Source organism: Podarcis gaigeae (assembly GCF_964106915.1).
Source record: "Podarcis gaigeae genome assembly, chromosome: 6".
Lineage (NCBI taxonomy): Eukaryota > Metazoa > Chordata > Lepidosauria > Squamata > Lacertidae > Podarcis > Podarcis gaigeae.
In genome coordinates, this window is record NC_139682.1 from 74496441 (window position 1) to 74509686 (window position 13246).

The 13246-nt window shown below is 44.5% G+C and overlaps 1 long non-coding RNA gene across 2 annotated transcripts in view; it reads right to left on the minus strand.

Moving 5' to 3' along the window:
• Window positions 1-13246, minus strand: part of LOC310846681 — a 44570-nt gene that overhangs the window by 4408 nt on the left and 26916 nt on the right. The window contains exon 2 of one of the 2 annotated variants that reach the window (XR_014565460.1): window positions 1277-1405. This is a non-coding gene — a long non-coding RNA (uncharacterized lncRNA). Of the gene's footprint in view, window positions 1-1276; window positions 3199-13246 lie in introns of those variants that run through there. The other variant, XR_014565461.1, reaches the window with a different exon arrangement.

A 13246-nucleotide genomic window follows, 5' to 3' on the forward strand; every position in this document is an offset into this window, starting at 1 on the left:
TGCCGACCATAACCGGCCCTTCAAGTACTGAATTACATAGCTTTCTTATGAAGAAGCACTTCCATTTGTCCTGAATCTTCCACCAACCAGCTTCATTTTAGTCTTATGTCTCTCTGTGTGCTCACTCTACACACTGCATAATGTTATAAATATTAGTCATCTCCCTGCTTACGGTCTTCTAAACAAGGCCGACCCTACTATTTGGCAGAGGCAGGCAACCATTTCAGGCAGCAGATGCTCTGGAGAAACAGGAACAGTGTCTGGCCATTCCTCTTGAGCACCCAGCCATTCTTCTTTGTTGCAATATGAAGAAGAAGAAGAAGAGTTTGGATTTGATATCCCACTTTATCACTACCCGAAGGAGTCTCAAAGCGGCTAACATTCTCCTTTCCCTTCCTCCCCCACAACAAACACTTTGTGAGGTGAGTGGGGCTGAGAGACTTCAGAGAAGTGTGGCTAGCCCAAGGTCACCCAGCAGCTGCAATGTGGAGGAGCGGAGATGCGAACCCGGTTCACCAGATTACGAATCTACTGCTCTTAACCACTACACCATATGGTATCGCCAGAGGTCCTCCGGTATGGTGGAGGATGCTATCCCATCACCAGTGCTAAAAGAAGATTCATCTACCAGCCCACTGGCCTCTACACATAGAATTGAGAGGGATTGTCACCTTTGCCTCAGGCAGCATAATGTCTTTGACTGTCCCTGTTTCTCAAAGAGGTATGGAGCTTGTGGCCCTCCCAGTGATGTCGAACTAATACTCTCGAAATCCATGAGCGTTGGTCATGCTGGCTGGGACTGACGGGAACTGGATTCCAACGCCATTTGGAGGTCCACAGGTTCCCCGTCAATGTTCTAAACAGCACAGCAACATCCTGGCCTGCTACAATGAGGAATTTATTTCAGGGCAGTGGGTGTCTTGGTTTAAACTGCATCAATGGCTGTCATCATGGCCACATCCGATGGTATTGCAGTTAAGTAATGAAAAGGTGTGATCTCAGATGGAAGCCCTGTTTAATCCAATGCAGCTTATTCATGGGCTACACAGGATTGCAGCCTAAACATGAATTTGGTAAGAAGTTTCAGCACCCTCTGTCCCTGTTCCATTTTCCCACAGAGATGAAGCTGTAAAGGATTTTTATGGCTGCCTAAACAAAGAGCAGCAGCCCCGCTCACTTCAGCTTCTACAGCGATCCTGGAGGTTTGTGAGCTGTTATCTGCTTTGCATCCTTGCTCTGCACAACAGAGGGACCAGATTTCATTTCTGCCACTTACCGATGCGCCGTGTTTGTTAAACAGTTCAGTGGAGGCGTTGAACTGTTGGGGGCACTCGGTCCAGCCAGACTTCGCAACTGCAGCAAATCTTTAATCGTTGCTTGGCACGTTACTGCCTGAAGGACGGTTCTAAGAGAAAGACAGACAGCAAGAACCGTTACACAGACGTGATGTTTGTGAACATAAGCATGACTCTGAGGCCATCAACTTCTCATGCAATGCAACGAGAGTGGACAGAATTCATTCTGCTTAACTGCTAAAATCAAACCCCTTTTTTCATTAGTGACACACGCAAAGCCACCTTATATTGAATCAGGCCATTGGTCTATCTAGCTCAGCACAGCTCAGTGTTGTCTACATTGATTAATAGTACCTCACCAGGGTTTTAGGCAGGAGACCTCTCCTACCTGCGAACACCAAGGATTGAACTCGAGGATTTTTACCACTGAGCAACAGCCTTTTCCCTATTTGCATTTATACCCAGCATCACATCACCAGGTTATTATGGACCCAATAATACAAGGGCAGGAAAGAGACCAGTTCCCCCATGTAATTTGGATCTGAGCGTTGAGACATTCTAAAAAAGATACGAAATTCCTAGACTGCTTGCAAAATTCAGCAATATTTCGCCTGTGCATACAACCTTCTCCCTGGGATACAGAGAAGAAGAAGAAAAGGAAAAGATATCCTCCGTCTACCCTGCTCCCCCTGTGAATGGATTTTCAGAGCTGAGTCCCTGTGTTGTGCTTGCTGTTAAGAAGTGGGCTATTTGGCAAAGAAAAGGGGGGGAAATATTGTGGTTGCTTCATTTTCCTGCACAAGAGGGCAGCGTTTCCTTAAATCCGGGGAACATGGCACTTTGGAAGAGCTTTTGCCGGTTTACAATAACATGGCAGACATGTGATATCTTACTAATTGTTTGGATTTTCTAATTGTCTCGGCCTCAAGTAATTTAATGCATGAAATAAGCTCCTGCCCAGCTTAGCGGCTATCTGGAAAAAGTACAGTTACCAGAAGATGTCAGGAATCCCGATGCCGGCTGACTCCTTTCTTGTGTGCCCAAGGATTTATGGCGTGGGCTGCAAGTCAACTGTTTATATTGCTAGTGACATTTTATCTCTAGTGTTACATAAATGTTTGAATACCTGATGCCTCTCTGCTCCAGAGCTGTCTTTCACTAACTGAGGCAAGGAGGAAACTGTAGGTTATGATAGGCTACATGTTGTAAAGTCACTAAACCCCAAGAGAAGCTGTTCTAATTCGTAGCTCTAACTTTATCCTGGTTATCTGGTGGGGTGGGGAATCGAAATCTTACAGCGAGAAATGAGGGGCATTAAAAACTAACTTGTTTGCCACAGCGGAAAGGCGCTCTGGATTTTACGCTCTCCTTATTTGTATTTGGAAGAATGAACGATCACGATAAACAAAATAAATACCATTCCGTCTGCCTTGCAGGCTGGCCACAACAAAATCCTAATGACTGTCCCTTGAGGGGAACAGAACCGTTTTTGTGGGGCACAAATGAAACAGCCAAAACGTTTTCTGTTTCCAGGATTTAAAAAATTGTACTTGCAAATACAGTCATACCTCATTTTGTGGCTGGGATCTGTTCCAGAGCCCCAGCCGCTAACCAAAAAGGATGCAGGGTGAAGCGCTGCGTCTGCACACGTGCATCGAGCCGTTTGCGCTTCTGCGCATGTGTGAGTGGAAAACCCAGAAGTAATCTGTTCCAGTACTTCCAGGTTTGCCATGGACATTTGCCAGAATGGACGCTAGACAAGGCGGACATTCGCGGAGGTATTACTGTAGTACACAAATGGCACTTGAGCTGCTGCTACACAAAAGAAAGGATCCACCCCTTGTTAATGAAGTTTCAATAAGAAACCTCCAGTGCAAGCTGGACCATGTTTACACAGAGGGAAGTCCCAAGTGCATTGAGCTCAGTGAAATTTCTTTTTAGGAAGTGTGTTTAGAATTGTGCTGTTTATTGCGTAGACAGGTTCGCATGTGCAGGCTGTTTTTTGCACACCCTCCAAGTGCCTTGAATTTCCTGGGACATCACAAATTCACAAGAGCTCATCCCAGCATCCGATTGGATCTAGGAATGTCCCCTTTCCTCCCTCCAGCACCACTGCAGGAACTGACTGCCCAGCCTATCAGCTGTGGGGGAGGGCAGCGGAGACCCCATTCTGCTCTTTACATCCAGACAATCATCCCAGGGCAAGTCAGAGCAGTTTTAAGAGTTTTGCCCTCATTCCTGTTTTTTCCACTCTAGGACATTCGCCCTCTGTTGTCGATTATATATATTAAAAAAAATTAAAATGTCCAGTAACACCTTAAAGACCAACTGTTTGTTTTTGGTATAAACTTCAGTGTGCATGCACACTTCTTCAGATACCAGTTATCTGAAGAAGTGTGCATGCACACAAAAGCTTATACCAAGAAAAAAACTTAGCTGTCTGTAAGGTGCTATTGAACAGCCCTCTGTTGTGTTTTTGTTTGGCATCCCAGAAGCACCAACAGAGCAGGGGAACTAGGAAACATTCCCGACAAGTGAGACTGGTGCCAGGTTCTGGGGAGAGATCATGTCGGGACGGGACATGACATGTCATGGTAATGTCAGGTCATGACAGGTCAGGTCGGGTCATGTCATAACAGGGCAGGTGATGTCATGTCATATCATGACATGCGAGACAGGCAATTCTTTACCAAACAACATTCTGCAGGAAACCTCCTTGCTTTTTGGTCTGATTCAGAAGTAAACTGCAGTTTCCCTGGGGGAAAGCAGTGGGACAAATGGAGGTGTTTTCAAGCCCTTACTTGCACTTCTTCTATCATTTCCAGTGGAAGGGAAATTCTTGCAGGTGCGAAAACCCACAGGAATCTCCCCTGCTGGCAAGAGCCTGGCAAAGGTTATGATATGGTGGCTGAGCCCCCTTTGGGTTACAGCCTAATTGGTGGAAAGGCACATTAATCAACTCCAAAAAAGCTCCCTTTACAAGGTGAACAACCCAACTGCAGTCCCTGAAATAAACAAAAGCCATTTGCTGCAGAGGTAGTATGTAGGCGGACTGTTTTCCTTTCCACCAATCACCACCACAAGCAGTCCCACGCCATGAATAATGCTGTACCATGCCAGTCATTGCAGCCCCACAAATTAAAACCTGACCCTCCTCCATCAAATAGTTCTTTGAAGGCTACGTTCCTCTTGTGCACTTGTTTTCCGACCAAGAAAATGCAAGCTTGTGTCAGTCCTTTTCTCGTAACATTTATTCCCGCTGTTTCCTACACTTAATCCTTCCATGCTTCCCAGGTTTAAATCCTTCGTCCCTCCCTCCTGTTGCTCCCAACAGCAATTCACAGAAGCTGTGTACACTTTGCCAAGAACAAGCAATAACGGGTCTCACCAATTCGTCTCTTCTTTGTAATTAAAAATGTTGCTTGAGAGCCCAGAGACAAACGAGAAGACACCTCTCAAGTCACAAGGAGCAACACAAAAGAGCGAACAAGGCCATTTCCAGAAACAAGATTATTTCACACAATTCCCTCTCCACCCAACCCCAATAAATAGGCATTCATTTCTCATTGGTTGTGGTTCTCCTTGACTCCGTTTGGGAACTGGCTCAGTCGTTAAAGGGTTTCCTGTAGGCTTTTGGACTAAAGCATATCTGTTTCATGGAGTTGTCTCCTGGGTTGTGCTATTGGTCCAACCACTTTGCAGAGGCAGCAAATCTACGAGATCCCTGGCCAGCTCTGCCCCACTCCTGGAACACAATGCTTAAGGGTTTCCAAGAAATCTCGAGAGATCTGCCTGCTGCTCAGCAACCAGTGGTAGGCAGCTCTGCCAGTCGTGTTGAGTGGAAGGAAACCTCTGTTCAACACACACACACACACACACACACACACACACACACACACACATCCCGCCTGGTCTAAGGGGACTTTGGATCACTCTGTAAGTAAGAGAAGACTTTATGGGGCAAATGGTCCTTGTTCCACAATGCAGCTGAGCAAGTTTCTTCATCGAACGTGCCAATCAAACTGATGACTTCTCACTGAAGTTTTTAATTACCTTGATGGGACATCATCAACATTTGAATTACCATGTTCAGTGCATGAAAGCTTTGTTTTTTTGTTTTTACAAAACACCTAATAGACCCAACCATATGGTGCAAAGAACACCTCTTGGAGATGTGCTTTCCATAATCCTGATTCACTCCACATATTCTGGTCTTGCCTGGAGATAAGACCGTTTTGGTCTAAGAGAATAAATCCAAACCATAACAGGTGACGAACTGCCTTTGGATCTCCTAGTTGTACTCTTTGGTTATAAAGAAAAGCTAGTGTTAGCTGACGATACTGAAATGATCACCCATTTGTTCATTGCAGCAGCACGTCTGTTGCATTTCTGAAATATTCAAGGCGCAATATTTTATGCCAGGGAAAATGTGACATTGTGATTTGTTGCTGTGCAGATTGCAATTGTGTAAGTGCATGAGAATCTATTGGCCTGTGTGTGTGTGGTGTGTGTGTGTGTGTGTGTGTGTGTGTGTAAGACTGTTAATAAAGAGCAACATATATGTTCTCCTTCTCTTCCCTTCCACATACAGGCACAATTTGTTTTATCACCCTGCCCCATCACTCTCTCTCTTTTTTTTTTATCCAGAAGCAAACAACAGGAAGGCTACCGTCAAATACACACCACGTGAAGCAATGTACTGCCTTTTTGTATATCTTTATTTTCATTTGATATGTTGTCTAGATGTGGTGATCACACAGATGATCTCTCATTTGACATGTATTCTAAACTGTTTGTCTACTGCTCCCATGTTTCTGCAGACAGCATACATTTTTCACTGAAATGTACTTGCACGTTCAATCAGTTCTGTGATTTTTGCTTAACACACACAGGCGCACACATTGTCTTACATAGTTTATGAACTCCATGCCCCCACACCGAGTGTGGTTAATGCACACATAGGAAGTGTTGGGTACGTAATAATCCTTTGCTGTTCAAAACTCCAGAAGTGTGCCTATTTAATGTGAACGGTTTGCTTGACATACATTATTCTTGCAAACAGCTACAGTCTCAAGATGGACATTATCAGCCGCTGATCATCATCTTTACAACAGAGAAATATAGTACTCCTGGCACTCCCACACAGTGTGTGGCCTCTTCAAGACTGAAAATAGTGGGCATTTCTCAGAAAATGAAACAGTAACACTCAAACACGGATAGCATAGCTGAGGATGCCATCATCGTACAGACACAACAGATTGTGGCTGCAGCCCTGTGCCCATTTACTCAGGAGTCAGCGCCACTGAACTCAATAGGACTTACTTTTGAGAAGACATCTACAGGATTGTACCACAAATGGGATCCTCATAACAGAGGGACCTGGTTGCACTTGGGACCCAAGAGCTCACCTGACAGGGTTAAAATGGGGGGGAGGAGCACGAAGTCCTGGCTATTCCCCTGGGATCATGCCAGGCTGTTTTAGCCAATGGCCAGTAGGTGGCGTGATCCCAGGGGCTTTAAAAGCAGCAGTGTGATGCAAGTGGGGCACTTGCATTTGCACGGCTGAACACCCGGCCACCCTCCCTAGTTTAGGTAGAGTCGCTTGGTCTTGCTTTGGTTTGGGTCACCTGTTTTGGAACAGGGGCTGGGTAGGAATTTTTTCCATTTGGCAGATTGGCTTTTAGCCATTTGGTTTTCGCCTACCCCTTAGCAAATCGTCACAACTTGTAAGGTGGTGGTGGTTAGGCATTGGCTCAGTTGGATTGTGGGGAGGGGAGGTGCGGCCATCACCTGCCCCTCCAGGAATTGGGTATTCCGTTAAAGGAATCTGGGGGTCCTGGATCTCGTCCGAAGTCTGCTTGAGGGGCTAGGGCCATGCCAGGACCACAGGAACCCCGGGGTGAGCTTAGGTTGGTCCTCATCAACCTTGCTCCCTCGTTTTGTTTACCCCATTGAAAGATCACCCTGAGAAGTGGAGTCAGTTATTGTGGGGAGTCAATGCCTAAGCCAATACCACTCACCTGATTGTATTTCAATAAAGTTGTGGCCAAAATCTGCCCCAAAACAAACTAATATAAGTGTCTGTGTGTATTTATTTTGGGGGTGGGTCTTGGGGCCTCGAGACACAAAATGTATGCCTGTTTATTCAGCTTATTTCCTACAGGTTTGTAACCAATTCTTCCCAAATATTCCAAAAGAAAGTGCCTGGTTTGAAGAAAAGGTTCACGTAGATTCACCTCACAGGTTAACCTATGAGATTGACCCATAGTCATCGATTTCTAAGCATAGTTATCCAAAAGAAGATCCACTACCTACAACCAAGACCAAGACCACACCTAGGTAGGCATGAAGGTAAACCTGCCCAATTCTCATTTTACAAAACAATGTACTTCTCCAGCCAAGTAATGTGTGCCAAAATGCATATACTAGGGCAAAGTGTGCATAAAAATGCATAGGCTGATGAAAATACTGCATTAAAAAGCATTATCATTTTGCAAAAAAAAAAAAATAGTGTATCAGGCAAAATTGTGTATTTTAGGAGAAATTCACACTTAAATGTTCATGAGGGCTTTAAAAAAAAACCTCAATCAGATATGGAAATGTCTAGAACTGAATTCAATAGAGGCAGGGACTGAGAGAAATCAAAATTAACAGTTTGGTCTATCTCTATTCCTAGATAAATGTGCTAGATAGATTGCAGTCTAAGGCTGCAATGAGGAATAAGACCCATTCAATTCACAGCAACTTGCTTCTGAGTGAAAATGCACAGACTTGCAGTCTCAAAGTAACAATGAGTTTGGTGGAAGAGCTAATTAGGTGTTTTAAGTCTTTGTTGTTAAAATCAATGAGATTTAAGTCTGGCTGGATTATGCTCTCTCTCTTTTGCATCCCCAGAGATAATCTCTATTCGTGTCCTGGAAAAAAATATATAGTCAAACTGTGTATTTGGTTAGTTCACCAAGTGTTAGTGTTTACAGATGGCCTAACTTGGCAATCACATACATTCTGGGAGTTAGAAATCTGGCGGGAGTTAATACACTGCCAAAAGTAAAGTGTGACAATTACAACTCAGCTCCATGCTACAGCGACTCATAACTTAGCGCTATTAAAAACTCCATGAGGTGCCCCGATGTACCAACATCAGGTAGTTGCCTAATTACATTTGCAAAGTCAAACAACACAAAGTGACAGAGACATTTTGTTTCTTCCATGCAGGGGCTGGAACATGCGTGGCATGTTGATCTGAAAGCCACACCAAAAACGGCGCATACAAAAGCTAGAAAAACAGACAGCCTCTGCTAAATACATTCAGAACCCAAACTTCTGGTTTAACTACGTGATATGGCCCTGGTCCAAATATATACACAGCCCCAGTTACGTAGATACTCTGACACTCAAACAACTCTTTGGTGAGCAGAAGAAAGCAGAGATTTGCAAGATATAATCTAGCCCCTTGCTTTCACTCTGGAGGAGAAGAGCAGTATTTTGAGAATAAATGCACACATTCCATTGATTTATTTTATTGATTAAATTTGTATACCACCATTCATCTGACAATGCCAGGGCAGTTCACAGCATAAAATTAGCCATAGGTAATTACAAACATACAATCTAGAACAGCTATTGTCAACGTTTTCAGTTCCAGGACCCTTTTCAGACCCTCCAAGTGTCCTTATTTGCCAGTGACAGTCCTGGATGTACAGAAGGCGCCCTGGTTTCTGATTTGATCCTGGAATGTCCCACTTTTCCTTAGGACGTCCCTATTTTCAGCAGAGAAATGTTGGACAGTAATAATAATAATAATAATAATAATAATAATAATAATAATGTGTCCCTATTTTCATCAGAGAAATGTTGGATGGTATGCCATTTCTTAATCTTTTATAATATATTTACATGGTGGAAGAGCTCCTGTTGCGATCCACCTTCAATCAGGTCATGACCCACTAATGGGCCACAACCCACTAGTTCAAGACCAGTGATCTAGAACAGTGTTTCCCAACCTTGTGCCTCCAGATGTTTTTGGCCTACAACTCCCATCATCCCTGACCACTGGTCTTGCTAGCTAGGGATGATGGGAGTTGTAGGCCAAAAACATCTGGAGGCACAAGGTTGGGAAACACTGATCTAGAACATGTTAAAATAAAGTTGAGTAGCCACTCCAGGTGTATAAGTCCCATTATCAGATTAAGGACGGTGAGCTGCCATGGAAGTTTATTGTATATGAACATAAGAACAGCCTTGTTGGATCAGCCGAAGGCCCCTCTAGCTTAGTATTCTGCTCTGACAGTGGTCAACCAGAGGCCTACAGATTGTTCATGGGCAGGACATGACCACAACAGCACTGTCCTCAGCAGCAAGCATAGAGAAGACATACTGGCTCCAGCCATGGAGGCAGAACACTACCTATAACTCAACTACAGCTCCTCAAGACTTTGTGCTAGTAGAAACACTGGATGTAGAAGATGGCGTTTGTTTTAGGAAAGTTTTTTTCTCAGAGTAGCATCCAGCTCAATGTTACTCGGAGTAGACCCACTGAAATTAGTTGAACCACCTTTGTAGGGCCTACTCCAGGTAAAATCTAGTTGAATACCACCCTAAGTTTCTGTGCCACAATGCAATATTGTGAGTGTCTTTCCTATTGGGCTTACTGGCGCGTTGCACCAGGGCGCTGGCCTCTCAGGGGTGCCTCAGCAAGTGGAGGAGCTGTGCGGCTTTGCCGGTGGCCTCCCCTTTCCCTGCACGCCTGCCAGCTGTGCCCCATCAACCATATGGCTGGCGGGCATGCAGGTTGCGTCCCAAGCCAACGCAGGAGGAGAGCAATCCCCAAAGAGGCTTGGATAAAGATCAACAACTCTGGGAATCGGGAGGGGGGGGGCGCTGGAGGGATATTTGCACCATGGCACCGGATATGCTTAAGATGGCCCTGAGTGGCACACACATTTTGATTTCTCTGGAAATTGCAGCTTTTGTTCAAGTCATCCCCAGCAGTAGTGGAATCTATAAACTAGGGGCCAAGACAACAGCAGATCTCGGCAGTGTATAAGTAGAACATCTCAAAGTGACTGGTAAATATCTTCTGTATCCTGACATCCACATATACAGGCGGTGATTAACTGGCAGCTTGAAGTCATGCCTCTTCCAGCCCAAGACATTTTGCTGTCTGAGGTTGAACAGCAAATGTCCCCTCCAAGTCAAGGTGTATAAGCTGCTCAGCTCATTTTGGCACCTGAGGCAGAAAATTCCTCAAGCGCCTCTCCCTGGGAGTAAAAATACAGTAATAATAAATCAAGCAGGTTAAAAATGTGCTGCCCTTTCATGACACCAAAATCCAACTGCCTGAGGCTGGCGTTTCACTCTCCCTCATGATACGGACGGTCCTGGTAGGCCTTGCCAAGTTCAGGAACGTATTAGGCCTTTCTCTTCCAGAGCTTTTCTGACACACTCAGTTTGTGTACAGTCACAGAGCTACCTTGGTTTTCAGTCTGTTAATAAATGTCTTCCACTCCAACTTGTGCTTTAGTAGCCTTCGCAGACCTGCTTTCAAGCTGTTCTCCTCTCTCTTTCTCTCTCATTCCACCCTCTTTCTCATAAGGATAATAGCTTCCTTTCTCCAGGCCAGAGAAAATGTTCTTGCTGGGCTTGCTGGGAAATGTTATTCTGGGCAGAAGGTAGATTGGGAACTACTAGTAAGATATCTGGGGGATCTGACCTCCAATTTTCTAGCTATAGCAACAAATAAACATCTTCTCCTATACTCAAATTGGGTTGTTGAAAGAAGTACATGGTGGAGGATGGGGTGAGATCAGGAGGTCAGCATTTTTGTGTGGGCTTGATTCTGGACTGAACATGTGCACAAATTCTTTCCTCAATTCTTAGAGTATATACCTGGCTGAGCCACTGTTTCGCATCTGGCTCTTATTGGTAAACCTTGGGGGTCTAGTCACAGCAGGAAGGATCATTAAGTTTGTAAATTAAGAGTCAATTCTGCTGTCAGTAAGTCAGCTGACCAAGGGGTGTGTGTGTGGAGGAAATGGTTAACAATAAGGGAGTCAGCCCCACTCAATGGGACTTAGTTTTGAGGTAACACAGGTCCTGATTGGGTGTGTAGTCTTGAGGGAGCTTTTCTTTGTATGTTTAGTTGAATGTCTCCTTGCTATGTACAAAACCTAAGGTAAGAAAGAGAAAACATCTCTGTTTATTTCTCCTCAAATTATACTGTGTTTTGGTTCAGTTTCCTCAGTAAAATATTATTAAGATTTATTTTTTCCTTGGACTCCACGTGACTTTGCTAACAGTTAGATCTTACAAGCCCATTGTAATGAACAGAGCATTGCACTAGGACCAGGGAGATCAGCTAGCAGCTATTTATCCACCTAACCCACTTCACAGGTTGGGTGTGATGATAAAGTGAGCCAATCCAATGTATGCTACCCTAAGCTTCTCAAGGAAAGGCAAGAAACAACTGTGATAAACACATCCAGATCAAAAAACATTAAAGTGGTCCTTCGGCATAGATCAGGGATAGTCAATATGCTGCCCTCCAGGTGTTGGAAACCAGTTCTCATGAGCTCCAGGTTAGACCCTTGGTTAGGGATAATGGGGGATATAGTAAAAAAAATAAATCCTATGGCCTATAGTTTGGAATAATGGGAGTTGTAGCTCAATGACCGCTGGAGGGCAGTACATTGACTACCCTTGGTATAGATTAGGGGTTAAAAGGGAGGGTAATGAATGGTGACCTCCAAAGTGCAAGAAAGGTGGACAGCAGAGAGCAACAAGGTGCAGCCTGAGGTACCAACACAATGTAGACTGAACAAGCAGAGGCATTGTCAGCACAGAAAATAGGTTTATTTCGCATGCATTTCTTTTTCAGCCAAAGCTGGGCAGAAGAATGGGGGTTTACGCAGTAATATGGAGATGTTTGCCATAGTTCATTAATCAGTTTGTTGTGGAATCAGAATTTATGTTTCCACAGAGGATTGCATTAGCAAAGAAGTCTCTCTTTACCATATCAGAGAGCATTTCCCCGCTTTTCATTATGATTCCACACAAGCCCAATAAGAGTCTTCTATTTACAAATGGGTTAATGAGTTGTGTAGCTCAGCTCTCTATCATTACAGCACTTAAGCAGCGTAGCCACAAATTTAAATCAAGCACTGTTTGTTCGTTTGACATTCCAGAGCATTGATTCACTCTGTTGCCTGGCCTCTATTTAGTAGGCATGAAATGCAACCATCGAATTGTCTTCTTTTTGCGCATGCACACACACACAAACACAAACAATGCAATAAATATGCTGGATGTATTGCTGTGACAAGGATGTTCCGGGAATAGGCCCTTCTCTCTGCGAGACAGAGGCACCATTCCCAAGACAGGAACTTAACTAGGGGACTTATGGATGATGCCTTTGGAGACAAAATGCATTCCTTCATAAAGTTAAAACTGAAACTTCCTGTGCCAGCTGGATTCGCAGGGATAATGGTGCGTACAATGCGAGATGTAATGTGAGGAGCGAATGCCAAATTGCCATGCTAATTAGTTATGGGTGAATGGTCCCTTTTTGACATGATGGCATTTGGAGACGCTGAACTAACCGACGAGCCAAGCGCTGAAGTGAGAGATCAGGAGGACTGGATTTCGGGAGTGTGGGGGAAGCAAATAGCTCTAAGCCTCTCTCTGCTTCAGATGTTGCTTTACGGTTGCAGAAATCTGAAGGTCTGTGTCAGAGGGACAATTCGTATGTTATGAGTCGGCCTTGAGATATCCGTGCAGGTGACTAATGCGAGCAGACAGCGTCACAAGTGACCCAGATAGTTGCTGCGACAGGTGCTGGGCCCAAACCCGCCTTCCAGTTTCTGCAGCATTTTCGTCCCCTGTGAAAGGGCGTCCATTTTAATGTCTCATTGTTGGGACACGTGAGAATTTCTTTTGCATTTTGGTGGGTGCCA